Genomic DNA, 23,121 nt, shown 5'->3' with positions numbered 1-23,121 from the left:
CTCCTGGATTTTTTTTCTTTTTTGCGGGTTTAAAAATATTTGCATCCACACATATGTCAGATCAATAAATATTCACATCCACATGATGTCGGAGCACTGAGTGAAAACATTGTAATACATGTGCCCCACCTATATGTGGTGCTGTAAACAGGATACAGCCAGAGCCACTGGACACACAATACTACAAAGAGCACAAGAGCATAGTGCAAGTCCTTCCTGCGTGGGGTTCTCTTCTGGTCACGTGGCGATGACGGGGGTCACCGAACGCTGCGGGTTGCTTGTCCACATGAAATGAAACACCGGCATTCTCAGATTTCTCCACTCTAGAACCCGTTTTCCAAAATCGAACTTTACGCCCACCCGAAACGCTGGCTCCGTGGTGACGAAAAGGCCAAAACGAATAAAAACAGTTTCGACCAAAAAACATTGTCTGAGAAGCCTTGCCTCTTCCTTATAGCTACTGTTGAAAGATAGCTACATGACAGTTTTGAACCTTATGTATCACCTGGAGTGTGATTTTTAAAGAGTAAAGTAAAGTAGGCGGAGATAGGAGGTAGGTTAAAACAGGAATTTTCTGAGCTTTCAAGTCTCTAATGCAGGACAATTCAGGAAACATGCATGAATGAAGCAGTAATGATTGAGTAATGATGAGTGTGATAATGAAGAACACTGTTTTAACATGATTCAAAGCTCATAAAAGTAAACTTTGCGTAATATGTTTTTAAAAAATGGTAAATGCATAAATGTGGTGAAGCTGGATGAAGCAATAAAGTTAATATTATAATGCTAGAAGCTAAGAGTCTTCAAGTAATAAAAAGAATGGTTTGATTCATTCATTCATATTTATTTATTTAAGTGCAACATATATTTTGTTATTCTATTTTAAATGCATTAAAGATACACTATAACTTATACTATAACTGGAGTGCAGTCAGTCTAGAATCCATTCCCTTTGTCATATGTCATAACTCCACTGCTCCATAACTCTATGTAGATTTGATGCCAGCATAGTGCACTTGTTTTAAATGACTGGTTAAAAATTAATAGCGTTTAAATGCACACATAAGGTCATACTCTAAGTGTTGCTAATAGTACATCTAATTTGTTTGCACCTTTTAAGTCACCTCACCGCAAATTAATCCTCTCCATGACTAAACTACACATAAATATCAAATATTTACAGTGCGTGGGCGTCTTAATTAATTAAACGAACATAGTGCACGCGGTAGATGTGGCAACGTTACAAGCGCCCAGGTTGCCAACAGGCTGTTTTATTAAACCTTACCAAACGCCACACTGGTTTTTCTGCGGACAATGCCAGGCGCAGATCTGGTGAAGCAGGTCAGGACCTTGGCACGGGGAATAATGAAGGCTTGACATAAGGCAGGAGAGAGGGGAGGCACACCACGACCCAAAGCAACCCCAAGAAAGCCGTTCCCTCCCTGGCCTTGGTTCTCGTGGCGTCCCCCCACATCCCCCGCGATGAACATACCCAGACACCCTAGCAGCATGGCACGCTTCCGACATGTACGGGGCAGTGTCAGGGCAGGGAGAAAGGTCAATGTGCCCGCAGGATGTAGAGGATTAAAAATGAAAAATAAATGCATCACAGGTTTGGTGCTTTGATTAGATTAGGGGAGATTATAGTTAAAGGGGGTGTACCAGATTTCTTTCTTTTTTTTTTTTTTTCTTTTTTCTTTTTTTTTTTTGGTTCGTGTTATGCAGTTAAATAAGCTGTGGCATTTAATTAATTGTTAGCAAACTGGGATGCAATGGCAGTGTGTGGTTAGCATGATAGTTGTTGTTATAGCATTATAGCATACATAATTTTTTTGTTTGTGAAATAAAGTTTTAAAAGTGGCTCTAGTACAGATATACTGGAAAAACAGTTGGGATCAAAATGAGATCACTTTATCCTGTCTGCATCTAATTATTATAAAGCGTTTTTAGTGTCCGTACATCAGGAGGCATTACTGATGTGCGCTTAGCATGCTAGTTGCTATTATAGCATTACAGCATTAGTGCTGTACATGACTAAGTTTAAAAGTGACCCTAATCTAGATGTATTGTCAAAGTTGCTCTTAGGGTCAAAAATAGACTAGATTCAGTCAGCCAAAACCAATTATATAATGTTTTGGGTTTTTTTGTTTGTTTTTTTTAATCTATGGACCAGGAAATAATTCTAATGTGCATTTGGCATGCTAGTGATTCTTAAAGTATTAACCATGACAGAAAAAAATTCAAGGAGGACTCAGAAAGTTGCAAAGAGTACTTAAAAACTGCGGTAAATTATAAGGATGTTCGGAAAAGCAAGGGATTACTTTCAAGACTGTCAAAAATCAGGTAGGTCTACAGCATTGTTTCCTGCAGTCTGAGTCACAAACCTCAGGTAGGTCGCAAAAGATTATTATTTTTTTAGTGACCTTGTCACGATCTGCATGTAGATCCGCAATATACAGTTCTGACACTGATCTGCTGCTGCACTCTCCTCCTTCACCCCGGACTGGGACGGGCTACAAAAACGCAGACAGGGCCACCTATCTCATTAGAAATGTTGAAATATTAAGACATGTTTTGTATAATTTCTAATCTTTTTGTAATTACGTTATTGACTATTTTGTTCCAATATTCCTGGTTCAACTGAATGTTGAAAAAAAAGAAAAGAAATGGGCCACATTTAATGTCCAAATAGGCAACTTATGGATCCTTTTATTGCTGATTCATTGTTTAAAACACGATCACTCTGTCAACAATAAAATATTCTCATTAATGTTCAATAATGATCAAATCCACCTTTATTTTGTGATTTGTGAATGATGTATAATGACTTGGATCACGAAGATTTGTGATCTTTTAAAATATGGTTTTGGGAAACACTGATCTACATCACTTTTGACAAGATAGTGAAACTGTCCATTGGGTAGGTGAAGTTGCTTGTCCCTTTTGGAGGAATTGTCCTCTAAATTTGACCGATCCTTTGATACAAAATATGCATAGTAAAGCTCCAAACTCCAAGCTATGAGGACTCGAAGGAAACTTTACAGTAATTCCTGCTAAATTGTCGACAGCTCGGCTAAACGATCACCGCATACTCATTGTTTCTCATCAACAAAATCAACAAGACGCCGGAAATTTCAAGTGTTATCAAAAGGAACTAGGAACATCTCATACGCACACAATCACCACGCTATCCTCGGCATCGCTAAAAGACCAGCATCCGCTTATCAGTAGCAAAAAATACATAATGCTAATAGGCCGACGCAATGCTAATGACACAACCGCATGCGCGTCACTTCACTCGAGTGTATTCATGATTCCAGCTAACACACGCTAGCAGGTCAGCTCCTCTGAATCATGTCATAAATAAATAAATTAAGGACAAAATACTACATGGCGGATTTGATCTGATCTGTCTGCGAAAATGTATTTACGCCAGGAGAGGAAACGCGTCAGGATGGAGAATGATTTGACGGGCTGTTGTAATCATCATCAACACTATTAGATGTAATCACGCCGCCATATTGTCCCTACACAAATATGGCTGAGACAGTGATGAACAAGTGGTGTTAGGAGATGTTCACACCAACCATTTGTGACATGGAGAAGTTTGTTTACGCGCATGTGCTGTGGATGTGCCATGGACGTAAATAAGAGAAGATGGTGGTAGTATCGAGCATTAGTCACATAAAAAGAAGAAAATGCTCAGTTCTAATGTCAGTGAATCATGTACTAAAGAAGATGGCGCTTATGTAGATATAAAATTTGGCCTGGTTTGAAATGTTGTTTACACTTACTCACTTTTTAATTCAGATTTTTACTTTATTGACCACTATGACCTAAAATGCAGTAACATATGGGCGAAGGCTTAGAAAAAACATCAAATTTTCCTTACAGCCTCTTGTATATTGCTGAGATTTGTTATTACACTGGGAAAAAAAACAATATCTAGTTAAATTAAAATGACATAAATTAAGAAAATTTTACTTTATTTGAGTAGATTCAACTTGACAAGTAAAATTATCTACCAGTGGAATAAGAGGGTTTTTCTTAATTAAAGCAACATGAGATTTTGTTTCATATTGTGCAGAAAGTTGTTGTTTTTCTTATTTCAAGTGTATCAAGATGTATTTTCATATTTTAAATACCAAAAATCTTGTTTCACTAGCAGATAATTTCACTTGTCAACTAAAATTTACTGAAATCATGATAAAACTTTTCATCTTAACTTGGCTAGATTTAGTTTTTTGTAGTGTACTACTTATTTCTATATTTTTTTTTTACTTTTATGTTTTGATTTACTTGTATTTTTTACTATAATTATGCCTTATTTGACACCAGTCTCTTGTTATGTTTGATACTTATTTAGAATGTATTATTACAATTTATATATTATTTTCTCTTTGTTATTATAATATATTGTGAAGTGTGAGTTACCGTGTCCAAATAATTTCCCTTGTCAATCACTAAAGGTTGTCTAAGTCTAAGAAATAGAAGAAAATTTAGATTAAAACTTAAAAACTGAGATTAAATTGGAACATTTTTGAACACCGAGACAAAAAATAACAATCTACAAGTTAGGGTTAAGCATCATGAGTGAGTGAAAAGAAGAAGAGGTCATTCAAGATTAAATGCATAATTCCATGGATACAGAAAGATAAAACTATGCTTTATATAATATTCTCCATGGAGATAGATAGGTTTTATTGCATACTGTGGAAAATTATATCGAAAGGACCACAATCCATACCAAGTAAGAATCATCTAAAACTGCTGGCTAAAGTTTACGTGATTGGGTTTTAATTTGCATAGTAATGGTCTTCACTCCTTAAAGGTCCTATATTACAAAACATTGAGTCTTGTGAGCTTTTAGCCATGTTAAAATGCTGTTACCTCATCCAAAACATACTGTTCCTGGAGTTGTGTTTTGTTTCATTCACACGTTTGACTAATCCTTTATAATCAGTCTGTCTACATCACCAAAGCTCAAAATGCTCTGTTCCAGCTACCTTTCACCTTTAGTTCAGTAAAGATTGGCAGTTCTTGGGCTGAAATCATCCAAATGATTGAAGTGAAGCTGTATGGAGTTTAAAAACACAGTGGAGGACTTCCTGTATCAACACATGGCATCACAAGGTGGAACGTTTTCAGTTTGAGAGAAAGACTCGAAGCCTAAATTTGCATGATTTGTGTGTTTAACTTGTGTAAATGAAACAAAACACAACCCTGGTTATGTTTTCAATGAAGAAACGACATTATAACACATCAGAAAATAGCGTAATATGGGCCCTTTCATGTCTATAAGAAACTACAATATCTTCTTACTAAACCGTCTCTTGCTACCATTTGTTCCAACACATAATATCTCCATCCACTGTATTCCCAAACCTGTCACGAGCTGTTTAGCCCTTCGTCTCCCCTCGCATGTCTCCTGGTAGCTGCTTTCACGTTTAGTACTGGGGAAATCCTCCTCTCTGACACGTATAATCTAACAACCGACTGACAAGGGGCCCCCGCTACTATCACTGCCTCTCTATCTGAAGGAGCGAAGCGTTCAGGGCTAAGGCTGCTCTCTGCCTTTAGTTTGCTTACACCTATCTCCTACCCCCCTCTTCCTCCTTCTCTTCATCCTCCTCTTCATCTCTGAACGAGCTAAAGAGCCATGTCAAAGGACTCGACATGGGCTGACGACTCCCTCTTCCCCCCACATCATCATCATCCTTCTTCGCTTTGCTTTTTGCTCTAAAAAATAACTGGAATTTTTAAATATTGTTTTGTGTATTTTCTCTTTTTTTTTTTTCTTTTCTTTCGCCTTTCCTACAACTCTGATACTGACAACTGAGCCATTAATCAAAACTGTTCCTCCATTTGATCAGGTTTTTAACGTCGGATGCCCAACCACGTATATCGAAACAAGAATGTACGTGAAGTGTCTTGCCTAAGGACACAGTGACAGTCGCGCTCCTCTCCTTCTCCGCTCCTTGCCTGCGGGATTTCAACGCGCTAAAGAGCCGTGTCAAAGATGTCGACGCGGGCTGACGACTCCCTCTTCCCCCCCTTCATCATCGTCATCCTTCGCTTCTATACTTCCTTTCCACCACCCGATCCTCTCTTCCGATTTTAGCTCCTGTAGCGTTTTAACTTGTCACTTTTAAACACACATACCAAAGACGAGGGGTTAAGAAAGACAGATTTGCTTTTTTTTTTTCTTTTTCCTTTTCTTTTTCTTGACATTCTTCAGTACAATGTAGCTTTTGGAGAGCAGAAAGTACAAGCAGAGTAAGAAATACCAGATCCCTTTGCAATCCCCTCTGCAAACGGCTGGCAATACATCATTTGTATTGATGTAATATTAAATTTCAATATCGCATGTCAAAAGGTACAAAATGATAGATCATAGCCTAACTAAATGAATTATTAAAGGGCTACGCTGGCTGCGCTATCGGCTTCTCTTACAATCAGCTGTGTCAGAGGAGTAGACTTGTGATACTGGTGTTGTGTAAAAAAGCATTTTCTTCCCCGGCTTGACTATATCTTTCTGTCACTTATTAATGTTTGCGAAACTTCCATTCTGTAATTTCTTCACTGTGTAGAAGTTGATAAAATATTGAGTGTGTAGCTGCGTTGATAAAGGTCTGGCGATGTTTTTATTTAGAATGTATCTTGGTCACCTCTACTAGAACTTTGAAAACATAATCTGACAGAAAAAAAATTTTAAAGAAAAAAAAAAATGCGAGAAAAAAACTGTATACTGTACCAACTGTCACTCACACTACATTTATCATTACCAAAATGAATGCAGTGCCTTGCCCAAGTACACAACAACAGTACATGCTGAACATGGGTGAGAATGGAACCATCAACCTTCTACCTAGAAAACTGAAAAACTACACAAACTTTGGGTTATGAATCAACAATTTAGAGAAATGAATGAGATGCCTTGCCCAAGTACAAGACAAAAGTTTGAGCTGGTCAGGGGCTGGGATTGAACCATCAACCTTTGAGATCCTAGCGGGACAACTGAGGGATTACACAGATATTTTTGGGCAATAAATCTACACTTTAGAGCAAAACTAATGAAGTGCCTTGCCCAAGCACACAACAACAGTACGTGCTGATCATGGGTGAGAATTGAACCATCAACCTTTGGGTTATAAGGTCCTGCCTTGATGAATGAGGGATTGCACAGTCATTTTGGGGTTATAAATCAACACTTTAGAGCAAAACGAATGAGGTGCCTTGCCCAAGTACAAGACAACAGTACGCGCTGGTCATGGGCTGGGATTGAACCATCAACCTTTGGGTTCTAAAATCCTACATGGACAACTGAGGGATTACACAGACATTTTTGGGTTATAAATAAGCACTTTTGCAAAACCAATTAAGTGCCTTGTCGAAGTACATGACAAAAGTTTGCACTGGTCATGGGCTGGGATTGAACCACCAGCCTTTGGGTTATAAATCAACAACTTTACCTGTTTAAAGACCCACACTCGCCTCGTATTAAAAGGAAAATCAATAAATTAACATAGCAGTCAAGAATAAGCAGAAACGGATTTGTACTGATGCAGATCAGTTGTTGATTGGTCAGTTTCTCAAAGGGGGCGGGGCTAGGGCGATGCAATATGCGATATATATTTATTTTAAAGTACGATTCCACCCAGAGTGCACATTTGTATACAACTCCGGGAGTGTTAATTTGAAAGAGATTGAAATATGAATGAATAAATTAATTCAAGAACCCCATGTATTTCAGAACATGTTTGTAGATGCCTAATCTACAGGTACAACAAGATTTGATAATTGCGCCAACTCAAACTGCGATTTTGATTCGATTGTAATATATCGCACAGCCGTGAACTAGCCCCTAAAACCATATAAGAAAGTATTGCATTATCACATCCAGTACTACAGGATACAGGACTACATTCATAACATACTCCATACAAGTGCACAACAACTTACCCTTATGTAACAGATAATACTCCCTACAACTGTACAACAACTCACCCTAAAGTAACAGATAATACTCCCTACAACTATACAACAACTCACTCTTATGTAACAGATAACACTCCCTACAACTGTACAACTCACCGTGAAGTAACAGATAATACTCCCTACAACTGTACAACAACTCACCCTTATGTAACAGATAATACTCCCTACAACTGTACAACAACTCACCCTTAAGTAACAGATAATACTCCCTATGACTGTACAACAACTCACCCTTATGTAACAGATAATACTCCCTACAACTGTACAACAACTCACCCTTATGTAACAGATAATACTCCCTACAACTGTACAACAACTCACCCTTAAGTAACAGATAATACTCCCTATGACTGTACAACAACTCACCGTGAAGTAACAGATAATACTCCCTACAACTGTACAACAACTCACCCTGAAGTAACAGGTAATACTCCCTACAACTGTACAACAACTCACCCTGAAGTAACAGGTAATACTCCCTACAACTGTACAACAACTCACCTTGAAGTAACAGATAATAATTCCTACAACTGTACAACAACTCACTGTTATGTAAGAGATAACCCTAAGTCCTGTCAATTACTATTTCATCTTTGCTTTGTATACAGCTGAGAGATATATTTGTACTACTATTTCTATATCTCTTTAAATTTTTACTTGTATAAACTGTATACATTTATATAATTATGCCTTATTTGACACCAGTCTCTTGATATTTTTGCGACTTACCTTTTCCACAAGACGAGACGAGATATGAGAATGGGTCCACGAGAACGAGACAAGACGAGATTTTAACATAATTCCTCATATATAAATTTGCGATTCATCTTCCAATTTTGGCCTCACAGTTTGGACTTATTTGATTTCATATTTTTGTTTCCATTCTAGTACTGCTTTTTGGAACTGTACGAGATCATGTTTTGTCCAATCCAAATGTAAACACTTGCAAAAAATCTCACGAGAAAATTTTTCTCTTGCGAGATCTTACGGCACGACATTTTGTATCGTCCCTAATTATTACCATTTATATTTTTGCTCTTTGTTATTATAATATATCATGATTTTTGAGCTACTGAGTCCAATAATTTCCCTTGAGGATCAATAACGTTTGTTTAAGTCTAAGTTTTAAATGACTGAAGCTCTTTACACCATGTAAGCTTATCTCCGTGTTTTCCGCTGATAGACTGACTTGGCTTGTTTCGCGTTAGCCGCACCATGTAGCGGCGCGGAGGGGATGTAGTGTTTTGACGCTAATTTACAGCCGGGGTCAAGGGTCAAATCACTGACACCACTTCAAATGGCGGCTGACAGGTAAAGAGAGGAGCGGGGAGGGAGAGCGAGGCAAGATGGAGAGCCGGGGAAATGCTTGTCCGACAAGACTCAAAATCATTTTTTTTTTAAAGGAATGACATGGGAGGGCTGGTTTTATGAGATAGATAGACAAATTTTTGAAAAAAAAAAAGAAAATAGAGGTGTAAGAATGTATAAATATCGACCGTGTTTGGACTCGGTCTTGTCTGGGACTCGACCATGTTTGGACTCAGTCTTATCTCGAACTTGACCATGTTTGGACTCAGTCTTATCTCGAACTTGACCATGTTTGGACTCAGTCTTATCTCGAACTTGACCATGTTTGGACTCGGTCTTGTCTGGGACTCGACCGTGTTTGGACTCGGTCTTGTCTCAAACTAGACCATGTTTGGACTCGGTCTTGTCTGGGACTCGACCGTGTTTGGACTCGGTCTTGTCTGTCGACTCGACCATGTTTGGACTCGGTCTTGTCTGGGACTCGACCGTGTTTGGACTCGGTCTTGTCTCAAACTAGACCATGTTTGGACTCGGTCTTGTCTGGACTCGACAGTGTTTGGACTCGGTCTTGTCTGGGACTCGACCATGTTTGGACTCAGTCTTATCTCGAACTTGACCATGTTTGGACTCGGTCTTGTCTCGAACTTGACCATGTTTGGACTCGGTCTTGTCTGGGACTCGACCGTGTTTGGACTCGGTCTTGTCTCGAACTTGACCATGTTTGGACTCAGTCTTATCTCGAACTTGACCATGTTTGGACTCAGTCTTATCTCGAACTTGACCATGTTTGGACTCGGTCTTGTCTGGGACTCGACCGTGTTTGGACTCGGTCTTGTCTCAAACTAGACCATGTTTGGACTCGGTCTTGTCTGGGACTCGACCGTGTTTGGACTCGGTCTTGTCTGGGACTCGACCATGTTTGGACTCAGTCTTATCTCGAACTTGACCATGTTTGGACTCGGTCTTGTCTGGGACTCGACCGTGTTTGGACTCGGTCTTGTCTCAAACTAGACCATGTTTGGACTCGGTCTTGTCTGGGACTCGACCGTGTTTGGACTCGGTCTTGTCTGGGACTCGACCATGTTTGGACTCAGTCTTATCTCGAACTTGACCATGTTTGGACTCGGTCTTGTCTCGAACTTGACCATGTTTGGACTCGGTCTTGTCTGGGACTCGACCGTGTTTGGACTCGGTCTTGTCTCGAACTTGACCATGTTTGGACTCAGTCTTGTCTTGAACTCAACCGTGTTTAGACTCAGTCTTGTCTGGAACTCGACCATGTTTGGACTCAGTCTTGTCTGGGACTTGACTATGTTTGGGACTCGGTCTTGTCTTGGACTCAACCGCGTTTGGACTCGGCCTTGTCTCGGACTTGACCACGTTTGCACTCAGTCTTGTCTGGGACTCGACCGTGTTTGGACTCGGCCTTGTCTCAGACTCAACCGTGTTTGGACTCGGTCTTGTCTGGGACTCAACCGTGTTTGGACCCGATCTTGTCTCGGACTTGACAGTGTTTGGACTCAGTCTTGTCTTGGACTCGACTACGTTTGGACTCAGTCTTGTCTTGGACTCGACTGCGTTTGGACTCTGTCTTGTCTCAAACTCGATCTCTAGATGGTCCATGGTCTCGGGCACGGCCTTTAAAAGTCTCGGTCTTGTCTTGGTCTCAACCCTCAGCGGTCTCGGTCCCTGTGATCTCAGACAGGTCTTGGTCTCGATTAGCGGGGTCTTGACCACAGCACTACATTGAACTGATACTGACAACTGAGCCATTAATGAAAACCATTATACACTTTTTAATGCAGTTTTAATGCCGGATGCCTTCCTATCACAACCACATATGTTGCAACTAGAATGTGGGTGAAGTGTATTGCTTAAGGACACAATAGCAGTACTGCTTAAGTGAGGTCTAATTGCCGGCCCCACAATTGCCAGGACTGGTTAGAATACTGTGAACTTGTACTTAGTTTTTGCTTTGTTTTTATTTTGTTTTGTTTTGTTTTTGGCCCTGAAGTGAGGTTTAAACTAGCAACCTTCTGGTTACTGGCCAGACACATATTATTAATAACCTAGTGTAAACTATTTTCAAAACTGTAACTGTTGAACTACATGTTGCTCTCACTGAGTCTAAATGCCAGTTCCACATTTGTCAGAACTGTTTTTTATTTTATTTTTGTCTTGCCAATGGACATAATGACAGTAGCACTGAAGTTTGGTTTGAGGTTTGGACTGAGAACCTTCTGGTTAGTGGGTGAACACATATTATCAATAAACTAGTCCAAAATAACCTCGAAAAATTATGCATTTGTATGTTTTTGTTTTGTTTTGTTTGTTTCTTTGTTTTTTTTGTCTTGGACGCACTGAAGGTAGTGAGGTTTGGACTAGCAACCTTGTAGTTCGTGGTCTGAACTATTTTCAGAACTGTAATTGTTGAATTGCGTGTTTGTCTCATTAATGAAATGTACTCTTTCTGGTCCCAGGTCTTCACGCTAACGGCTTTTCTAACGTTTCCGCCGCGGTACATCCTGGTCCTCTGGTTCCCAGGGGAAGCGGGCTCTATCTAATTGCCGGTTCCACATTTGCCGGGACTGGTCCGGACCCGGCCTCCCCCATGAGAAGTCGCGGCCCCCATTTACCCCTCCAGATCCCACGCTAACAAACAACGCAGGGCTCCCGTGTCAGCGCGTGTTAGCGTGTGTTACCCTGGCAAAAATTCAATTGCATCCACCCCTCCCTCCTTTCGCATCGTCATTTTTCCTTTCTTTTCTTTTTTTTTTTTTTTTCTTTTTGCATTGTATCCTGCTGCCTTGCCCTAACTATCCTCCCCCACCTCCCCCCAACAACAGAACACAGTGGAGTCGTTAGGACCCTCTCTTCATTACTTCAAAAAACCAATCATTAGACACCAGAGTATATACGTAATTAGAAAATCACTTCCTTTGCAATCCCGGCTAAGTAGTTTACATACTGTAATTACAGGGACAAAATCAATTTTTAATCATTTCACTGATTGGGCTCATCAGCTCAGTAGGAACATTGTATCCTGCTTGTTGTGCGAAAGCAACATCTGGGCTAAAACAATTACCCTTTTGTGTTGCCGAGCGCCTCTGAAAATGCCTTGCTGCCACTTCCCCATGTCGTGGACTCCTCTCTTTCTCTCTTTCTTTCTTCCTTCGTATGTTCTTTCTCTCCTCCTCTCCTCTCTTGTCTCCTCCCTCACTCCCGTTCACTCCCTGCCCTTGACTTGGACATGGAGGATCACATTTAAAGCTTTATAAATCAATACGCTATAATAAGCTGCTCTTGACGGAGGAGGGGGGAGAGAGAGAAAAGCAACATATTGCTTTTTTAACACCTCTTGTGTTTGGTGCGTGTTTCCGTGCCCTTGTTGTTGTTGTTGTTGTCATGTTTATTCTTCTGCTTTTTTACACCGGTGCCTTTTAGAAAACAGATTTTGTTTGGCCCTGGAGAAATATCACTTTATTACCATGTTTGCAGATCTACAATATGTGCAAAGGAAGATGTGAAGAAGGCAGTGTTTAAAAGAGCTGTAGAGGCGGAGGCTGCAGCTCTGTGTTCTTATTCAAGTAAGCCGTAAAAACCTAAGGTTAAAGCATGTCTTGTGTCTGGACGGCTCACCCTTCAGCGGCTAATAAAACGCTTTGTATTCTTGTCTGAGGGAGGCTAATCGATCCACATTAGTCTGAACTCTCTCTCTCACTTTGAAAACTCAGGAAATCTGATTTCAGAGGGAGAAAAAATCGGTTAATGCATTGATCACTCAGGCTGTATGCAAATCACATTTGCCTCAATTTTTTTGCTGATCAATAGCATTAATTAACGGCTTCGTTTTAACGGCACCCCACAATCCTGTTAGACACAGGAGGAGGAAGAGGGGAGGAGGAAGAGGGGAGGAGGAGCGCTGTCTCTGTCCATGTAAATGTGGCTCAGGACATAAACATGTGAATCTCATTTGACCATGTGCTGTGCTCAGGGTGAAGCAGGTGCACAGTGGTCTGCTCTGGGCCTGATCAGAGACATACAAGTACAGTTCACTTCTTTACCTGCTCTTTAGCTGACATGAAGACTTAATTGAAATAACATTGGGTGTGCGCAGCATAGCCTGTGTGCTAACTAGCCTAGCTGCTGCCAGAGCTAGTGTGTGGGATTAATAATGGACTCTTTTTGAAATTATTATTATTCCCCAAATGCTCTTTTGTGCTTTGCTTTGAAGGGCGTGCATGTACATGTACATGTGTATGTGTGCTGAGGGGGTGTGAAGTGAGTCAGGGGAGGGGGGTTGCTTGCTCATTTGGAGAGCTTTTCCAATTATACAATTAGTGAGGAATGTAGGCCAGCGGCCTGCATGGTGTTCTCCTCTGTCGACCCGGGCACCAGAGCTTTACTCCACACTCATGTGGGTCTCCATCATTTATCACAACAGCACTTTCACAAGAGCCACACACTGGGCTGCTGTGAGGAGGGTTTGAGACCTGTGGAGGTTTCACCCACTGGGTGAACCCCGTGTGGAGAGATTTTTATCCTGTGGATGGGGCAGGTCTCCCACTGGGTGAGTCCCCTGTGAGCCCCTGGGCGTGGATGGGTTGTGTGTGGCTGGGTGGCAGGCCACACTGGTGCTAAAAGGTAAAGTCTTAGGGTCAGTTCTCTTTGGTCTACTGTTTGTGTTGCGCTGAGGCTCTGTGTGTGTGACTGTGTGAGTGTGACTGTGTGTGTGACTGTGTGTGTGTGGACCCCCTGGGGCCCCACAGGATCTGTGTTATCCCTGCACAGTGAGGGGACAGTATGTGTGTTAGTGGACAGTGTTTGTGTGAGTGGACAGAATGTGTGTTAGTGGGCCAGTGTGCTGGCCAATGGCTCTTCTCATTCCAGTCTTTCAAATGCACGAGCTCTTCTCAAACACTGATGTATGAAACACCATGTTTCCTCATAGAGCAGATCTGGGTTTCACACACAACAACAACAGCCAAGTGCCATCTGTTGGCATGAGGATTTCAGTAATCTCTCTTTACTGATTACAACGATGACTACATGAACCTCTTAAATAATTATCCCACAATGTAAAAAAAGCTAAATAATTATAATCATTAACTCCCACCAAGTCTGCCACTCCTCCATCACGGGCAGGCTGTCAGGAGCCACAGACACCGAGATGCCAATCACGCCTTATTTAGACCAGCAGGAGGAGGCCACGCAACACGACAATCTTAACCCAGCTCCACTGCAGGTAACGGGGGGAGAACGGACCCTTCTGCACCTCCACCCAGGCTCCAACGCCTCCTTTTTTACACTCACTGTTTATGGAAGAAAGATCAAATGGAAGCGTTTATTTTTACTATCCATATGGTACAGTTTGGTCTTTAGATTTGATTAAAAAATAGGTAGGAAAAAAAAAAACAGCACACTGGCTTTTAGAATAATTTGTTCACTTTCATAAACCAACAGGGGTGTGTTTGGAATGACAGGAAATATGCAAAATATACAAACTACTGAACACGGAAATTCTCACACTTTCACTATTTTTAGATTCACTGGTTGCATTTTACTTTTGTGCATTTTGCTTTTACCAATCAAAACAAAAGATGCATTTTTATATGACTACATTTCAAAAAGTGTATTATACAGTATACAGAAAGGAAAAGCTTTGTATAGTTTGTTTCCCCCATTTTTTTTTTTTTCAATGAATCAAAATCTCCATTTGTCATCTATATTATGGCGTATCTCCTTTTAAATCTATACTTCGGCATTGTGCTGGAGGAGAAGTGACTGTTCCGAACACAATAGCAGCAGGAGTCAGGCTTTCTTTGTGTAACAGGTGTGGCTTTGTCATTCACAAACACAACCTATTCATTCCAAATTAGAGCAAGACACTCAAAGTTCATGACCTTAATCAAACGGCATTCTGGGTAATGTAGGAAAGTCAACACGCTGATTACAAAGCGTGTAAAAAACACTGTATTTGATGGTACACGCTGGCCTTTACGTGATTGTGCGGTTATGATTCTATAGACATGTTTTTGTACATTTTTTGTTTTTAATTTATTTTATTTATTTTGAGAAACGGCATGAGAACATGCCAAGGCCTCAAGTAAATTTGGTTATTCTTTAGAGTTTAGAAAAGACGAGTTTCTTGTATGTAGGACTGCTAAATACTGAAGCTGGTCATGTGTTTCTAAATACCAAGACTGCTCCTTTTATAGGAAGGGAATAAAAATCTGGCAAGAAAATCCATTTTAAAATTTAAATTGTGGACGTGACCAGTTTTTCAAATGTATTTATCTATTTTATTATTCTTTATATTATTATAATCTTTTTTCAAATGAGCATAAACACAAAATCAGAACCCTAAAACCAAAATCTCGCTGGTTCCAACTTGTGGTTGGTCTAAAAATATCATTGCATAATTTAAAGTATTTTGAGTTTTTTCAGTTCATTTATAAATTTAACAATTTATTTGTGGCATTTTTTCAGTTTATTTATTCATTTATTTAAAGATGCATTGTGTAACTTTTCCGTCGAATTTGTCGCCGTCGTTATTGCTTTGCATGGAATGTTATGACATTAAACCTTTCTATCTCCATGCAGACTAAACCTGACCAAGTTACAGGTCAGCTCTGTGGAGAGGCCACCCAGCTCACAATCAAATGTAAAGTAGAGCTGTTTAATGTCATAGTGTGGAACATTCCAGGCAGAGCGATGACATATCTATAGAAACACGGATGTGAAAAGTTACACAATGCACCTTTACTTGTTGCATTTGTGCTTTACTTGGTGCATAAATTGGACAGTTTACTTGCACAACATTTATTAAGGTAGAAAAATAGCTATCTGTTTCTTTGCTTGAGTTCACATATTTACTATTTTCCTTTTAAATTTGCCTTTTCACACCATATTTTTTTTTTACTATTTATGTATGTATGTATGCATTTACTTATTTAAAGCCACACAACTCTCTTTAAACACCACTATTATTGACATTTAAGGACCCTTCCCCTGTATATATAGTCCTATTTTAAGTTAACGCGCGCAGTTAAACATGCATCTATATACAAGCTGATGTTTTACACAGGCCGGGGGACAGCTGCCATACACATCCCCAACCACGCCGGAATCTTTTTCAATAAATGTTATAACATGAATTTTCCAGTTCCAAGAGAAAAGGTTTCCATTGATTAGTACTTTACAAGCAATCAATTTTTACAAACCGACTTGACCCCAACCTCTCTTTCTCTATTTCTGCAAAAGTGGCTCTCTGGACGACTGTCTGCGGCGAATTAAAAGAAAACAGAGCAGAGGAGAGGAGGAGTAATTACTGGATGGAGACGAAAAAGAAAAAGAAGGAGAGAGATATGTATGGTTTTATATGAGAGGGGAGGGGAGACAATACAGCAGTACAACTAAATAAGTATTTTTAGAAAGTAGCAGGATTGGGATGAAGGCGTTGCGTTCGTGGTAAAGGTGTATTGTGTAACTTTTTTTTTTTTTTTCTATGGAGACGTTATTGCTTTGTCTGGAATGTTCCACAGTATGACATTAAACCTTTCTATCTTCATGGAGACCAAACCAGACCAGGATACTGGTCAGATTTGTGGAGAGGCGACCCCGCTCACAGTCAGTTCTTTTTGTTTTTCTCAGTATTTTTGAGCTATAAAACCACCTGTAATTGAATAAATGTAAAGTCCAGTTATTTAATGCCATATCGTGGAACATTCCAGACACAGCAATGACATCTCCATAGAAACAAGCAGGTGACAGACCCCCAACCGAAAAGTTATAGTGCAATAACTCTCTATAATTCTATGGGAGATTCACATATTTCGAAAATTAATCCACAAATGTTGAACCTTTATCTTTTTTTTTTTTTTTTTTTCTGGGATCAGCTCCACAAACTTGTCAAATTAATCTTATAGTTTAAAGTCCTTTCACCTGCCAGCAATCATATCTTAAGTTGAATAATAGCACCACTTTCTGAGGCGATCAAATAATTCCACTTTTGTTTAATTATACTGACGGGGAAGATATATATAGAACTTCGGGCCAGTTTTTGTTTCATGTGGATAGGCCCGGTAATTGCAGAGATATTAACTGTAAACCAGGTCAAGAAATCTGCAATCTGACAGTTACACAGCAAATCCACCATTGATTTCTAACCTGTCCTATAGGGATTTTAGAATATGACATGCAAACTCTACCCATCATAGTGTGTGGAACAGATGCATGGTAATTCTTATTCATGTATTGAGTTTAATTAGTCTGATTCATCAGCCGGTTTCACTTTGTGGAAACCGTCTGACCTCGCAGTATTAGGATTCATTCGCTCGACGGTAGGTGGGTACTTTTTTACTTAGCCAATAACTGTTATTTGGTCGTGACAAATCCCATAGGAAGAAGGGGAATAACGTCTTTCCCTTTGATAAAATTGCCCAAACATTCTCTTTCCGCCTTTAAATACTCGGGAATTGTTACCAACACAGAATGTATGGCTCTTCTCTGATTGGCTGATTGCACTTTCAGGGTTTTTGTGAACCGTCTAGTGTATTCTGATTCCTGACCTAGTCACTGGAGAGAAATGAAATTGAGCGGAGGCACTAGGTGGCGCAGCCTGGCTAGAGTTTAATGGGTCCAAATTGCAATGATTTGTTAAATATTGGTAGATATATTGACTATGATAAGCAGTTTCGACTCCTTTGACATTACAATCTATATTGGACGACCCAATCTCAATTCGTCAATAAAACGAGGGTGCAAAATGTACACGGCCAAATGTATTTTATTTCATTTAAATGTAACCTTTCGGCGGTCCATCAACTTCATGTTTCTATGGATATGCCATTGCTTTGCTTCAAAAGTTCCAGAGTACGGCGTTAAACAGATCTACCTTACATTTATTCAATTATAAGTGGTTTTATAGCTCAAAAATACTTTGAAAATCTGCAAGCAGGGTTGCCTCTCCACAGATCTGACCTGTAACTTGGCCTGATTTGGTCTCCAGGAAGATAGAATGGTTTAATACCATGGTGTGAAACATTCCAAAGCAATAGCATGTCCATGGAGAAAGGCAGATGGAGGACCCAAATCGAAAAGTTACATAATACACCTTCAATTATATATATATTTTTTTTCATTTTTCGAGAAGTTAATTTCTTTCTGTTATCTAATTTGAAAAACTAAAAATCAAAAAAACGTTATTCCGCGCTATATATATATTTCGTGAATGACAGTTTGGGAACACATAAAAGTACGGAGACAGCACCACTGATTATAGGCGAGCGCGCCAAGTGAGACATCCAGCCTCACCCTCTCGTCTACCTGTCGCGTACCCCACCATCACTCACCCCGGCCCCCATACGAGACGAGCCGATCCCCCCCGTCCCTCCGCGCTCCTCCGGCCCTCCCGTAAATCGCTCGCACCTGTTAGCCACGTCAACTCCGTCCCCTCATTGTCAAACCGTGTTACGAAGAAACGACATGAAGGCGTCTTGGCATCGCGACAGGCTCATATGGAAACTTTTCACCGGTATTAGAAGCAATAAAAGTGATGGTTTGATAATTTTATATTAGAGTTATTATAGTTAAATTGTACACGCGCTTTGAGAGATGGTTTGAGCGTGAGAGGGAGTAGCTCGCGAAGTTGAATTCCTGCTGGTGTAATGAAGAATAACATACAACGTAATAGTTTCCATATTGGCGGAGAACAGGGATTGTGTTTTGAAGAGGCTTGGTGAAAGAAGGGACAAGTACATAGATGGTAAAGATGTTATCAAATGCGTCAACGCTGGGATTTTTTTTGGCTTTTTTCTATTTTAGATAGTTATACCCACATATTTTGTGTCTCACTCACAGAGCTGTCAGTAATCTAAACTTATCTGTTATAGTTTGGTGAACATAAAAAGATGTTTTCTTTCACAAATAGCACACTTTTCAATCAATTACAAGGAAGTCAAGAAGAAGTTTATTCCAGCTAAGTAATGGAAAAAGTAGTAAAAAGTTAATTATGAACTTATAGCATGAGATGTATAGTATGTTGTAGTCTAACTTTGAGAATTCTAACTTTTTTAGTACGAAGTGAATTAGAAAATTAATTAAAAAAAAAAAAAATGAATTGCTCAGTAAAATAGAAAGGTGTGCTAACACAAGGTTAAAGGTTCATTATGTAACTTTTCTGGTGGAGTGTCTGTCTCATTGTCTCCATGAATATGTTACCACTTTGCCTGAAATGTTCCAGAATATAGCATTAAACCTAAATCTAAGTACACAGAGACAGGCCAGATTTTTGGAGAGGTGACTTCAAATACTAATTGATGTTTTGTTTTTGTTTGTTTGCTTTTTTTTTTAAAATCAATAAAATCACCTATAATTGAAAAAAAATGAAACTAAATTTCATTGCCATGTTGAGGAAAATTCTAGGCTACGCAATCTCCATGGCGACAAACAAAGTAGGTGACAAACCCCATCCGAAAAGTTACAAAACTCACCTTTAACCTTAAACAAAAGTTAAAGGTGCACTGTGTAACTTTCTAGTGGAGGGTCCATCACCTGATTGTTTCTATGGATATATGTCATTGCTCTGCCTGGAATGTTCCACAGTGCGACATTAAAAAGCTCTATCTTACATTTATTCAGTTACAGGTGGTTTAATAGCTCAAAAATACCTAGAAACACAGACATCCTGACTGTAAACGGGGTCGCCTTTTCACAGTTCTGACCTGTAACTTGGTTTGTTTTGGTCTTTTATGAAGATAGAAAGAGAAAACACAATAATATTTCCACAGAGAAAAGCATCTGACGGGCCCTCCACGAGAAAAGTTACACAACGCACCTTTAATTTAAAATACATATAGACTAAAGAAACTGACTTCCGAACAGTGCCACCAAAAGAAGGTTCGACGGACATTTCTGCGATAAACAAATCTAACAAAAGACTTCATTTCGTGTTTGTGACTGTGGTTTTGACATGTTTAATATCCTCTCCTCTCTTTAGCTACTGATGAACTGCTGTGACGGTACCTGTGAAGAACCCAGCTTCTCCAGATGTCAACCGAAAAGCTCTGCAGACAGCGAAAGACGATGAGATGATTTCAGATCTGGAAAAAAAAATACCCAAAAAATATAGTTAGACATCTTTGAAGCTTGATAAGTTTGTTACACACTGGCAATAAATGCACTCAAAGAATCAAGCCACGTTTTCATTTGCGAATTCCTCCCTTCACCACATGCAAAAGTAATCAACAAATATATGAACCGCGATGGTCTGTGTCAGTCTCGGAGACGTTTAATATTGGGTTCAGAGTTTGGGAACGTAATATAGAGACTCATTTGATCATTTTAGCGCTCAGGTTTTGTCATGGAACACAAGAGATAATAAAATAGAAAAGGGAGGCATTGAAAGATGTAAATACAACAGAAGGTAATGATTTTCTAATAGGTTTAAGTTGCAATAGGACATTAAAAACAGGTGTCGGAGTGATCTGAGAATAAATTTGTGTATTTAAATCATGTCGGATGCACGTCTACAAATGGCGGAATGGAGCCGTAAAATCAAAAAAGAAAAACATTTGGAAAAGTAATGGCAAGTAATATAGCGACTAGAAATATGTCTTCTTCTTTTTTTTTTTTTTTTTTTTTTAATAATAGCTACAAAGTTTGAGGTTCAATTCCCAAAATATGTGTGGGTAACTTGAGGTTTGTCAATTACTTAAAACAAAGGTCAGTACTACAACTACTCCTGAACATGAAGCTATAGGTAAAGATTTGAAGATGGGTCCCCAGGGTGCCCTCGCAAGCATGGGTCAAAGGCAGAGGCGGCGCGATCATTAAGAAAAAGTAGGTGGCTGCCCAGGGCCCCCAAACCTGGAGGGGCTCCCAACCAGAGCAATTTGATTTTCTCGCAATATGACATTAAATAAGAGTAGTTTACTTTTAAACAATAATCATAAGAAAAATAATAATAATCATATGTAATAGATGTAAACAAAAATGTAACTGTACTAGCAAAAAAATAAAACTACTTTCAGTTCTGGTTTTCTAGTAGGCAATCTAACTAATAAGACAAGTTTCCAATCCACTATAATAAAAAATAAATAAATAAAAATAGAGCTGTGCGTGTCTCAAGAACAAAACAAAAACAAAACAAAACAAAACAAAAAAACAGTGCATTACAGTGAGGGCCCCAAAGTCAAGTTCACCTAGGGTCCCCAAACTTCTAACTTCACCACTGGTCAAATGCAAATACCTCAATTAGCAAATTTGGTTAAAAATAAAAATAAAAAAAGTCCCTCCAACTATACTCTGAATTACATAACAAAATTTAAGTTTCTCTATCAATAATGCATGAAAGACAGATGATGTAACTTGTAACTTGTTTCCATGAAGATATTACTGGAATATTACACAGTATGTTATTAAAAAAAATCTATTTATGTAGTCTCTTACTATTTTTTGCAACTTATTTTTACATTTTTATTGCAGTTTCTATTATTTCTCTTTGTTATTGTAATATATTGTTATGTGTGAACTACTGTGTCCAACATAATTTCCCTTTTTGGAAGTTTCTGTTGATTTTTGGTCAATTTATGGTTTTTATATCTTGTAAAAACATCCATTTTCACTGTCAGTGGACTTGCCTTTCCTCAGATCTGACCCGTTACTTGACCTGGGTGCGACTCCACGGAGATACTCAAACGCAACGCCTTACTCTGGAACAATCTAGACAAAGCAACGGCATCTCCAGGGAGACGAGCAAACAGTACGGAAAGTTACATAGCGCGCCTTTAAAATCAACCTTACACAACAAGACGCTCTGATCTCCGAAGTGCCAGTGAAGCCCACACAGCAGTGCACAGTCTGTTATGTGATCCAGCCTTGAAGCCCCGGCGCTTAACTCCGAAAAAATAATCAAGTCGACACAAAGTATGTGTAGAGAAGTCTGCCACTCCCCTTTAAAGTACGAAGGAACGCACAGGTAAACACAGAGGATATGAACTCGCACTTCAAAAACCTGCCTTTGTTTAAAATTCATATTTCCTCACGGCTGACAAAAACTCGCTGGTTGACTTTTCATTCTTTGTGACATTTACTTAAACCTGACGGAGTTTGCTAAGATAATAATTGTCGAGATTTCTGTTTTGTATATTGATGTTATTCCTAAGTGTGAATGGCTGTTCCCTGCATATGATTTTGTGTGGAAAATACCAAAAAATGTTCAGAAATATGTTTTGGTTGTTATGTATACGTAGGTGTTGTTTCATACATTTAATCTACCGAAAGTTCCCTAGTGAAATTTCTCTTTCGCAAATTCGAGAATCACTGCAATGTCCGGACTTTTGATGAAAAAGAAAAAAAGATAATAATAATTGTAAATCGTTAATTCAACTCGAAAACTATGCGAAAGGGAATTACAAATCTGTCCTGTTTTTATGTTACGTTGCAAAATTTGATCTGAAATTGAGATCGAAACGAATACATAAATAGAAGAAAATTTGACCCAATGTGTGTATTTTTACGAAATTCATTAGAAAATCCCAAATAATCAATAGAGTAAGAGAGGTACCCTTATCCCCTTATCCTCTTCATCAATTATTAGTCAGTCAACTATAAAGTACATCTGTGACTGCAATTACTAATATGGTAATGTTTAGAAAGTGGACTTGAATTTCCTTGATATTTGGAAGGTACTGCACAAGGAGAGGAGGGGGAGACGCTGCACAGATGTGGGGGGTCTTCAGGAGGGCCACCCAGACCCAAGTGTGTCTCGCTCTCTCCTCTTTCTCTTTTTTCTATCTCTTTCTCTCTTTTTCT

General features: G+C 39.3%; 1 long non-coding RNA gene across 2 annotated transcripts in view; it reads right to left on the bottom strand.

Annotated features, from left to right (window-relative positions):
* Positions 1-23,121, bottom strand: part of LOC129409229 (uncharacterized) — a 96,947-nt gene that overhangs the window by 13,422 nt on the left and 60,404 nt on the right. For both annotated transcript variants that reach the window (XR_008632297.1, XR_008632298.1), the window contains exon 2: positions 20,332-20,408. This is a non-coding gene — a long non-coding RNA (uncharacterized LOC129409229). The remainder of the gene's footprint in view (positions 1-20,331; positions 20,409-23,121) is intronic.

The sequence above is a fragment of the Boleophthalmus pectinirostris genome, unplaced genomic scaffold (assembly GCF_026225935.1).
Source record: "Boleophthalmus pectinirostris isolate CB_2022bp ecotype Guang Dong unplaced genomic scaffold, ASM2622593v1 HiC_scaffold_19, whole genome shotgun sequence".
Taxonomy (NCBI): Eukaryota; Metazoa; Chordata; class Actinopteri; order Gobiiformes; family Gobiidae; genus Boleophthalmus; species Boleophthalmus pectinirostris.
This window is presented reverse-complemented; position numbering and strand designations above follow the sequence as displayed.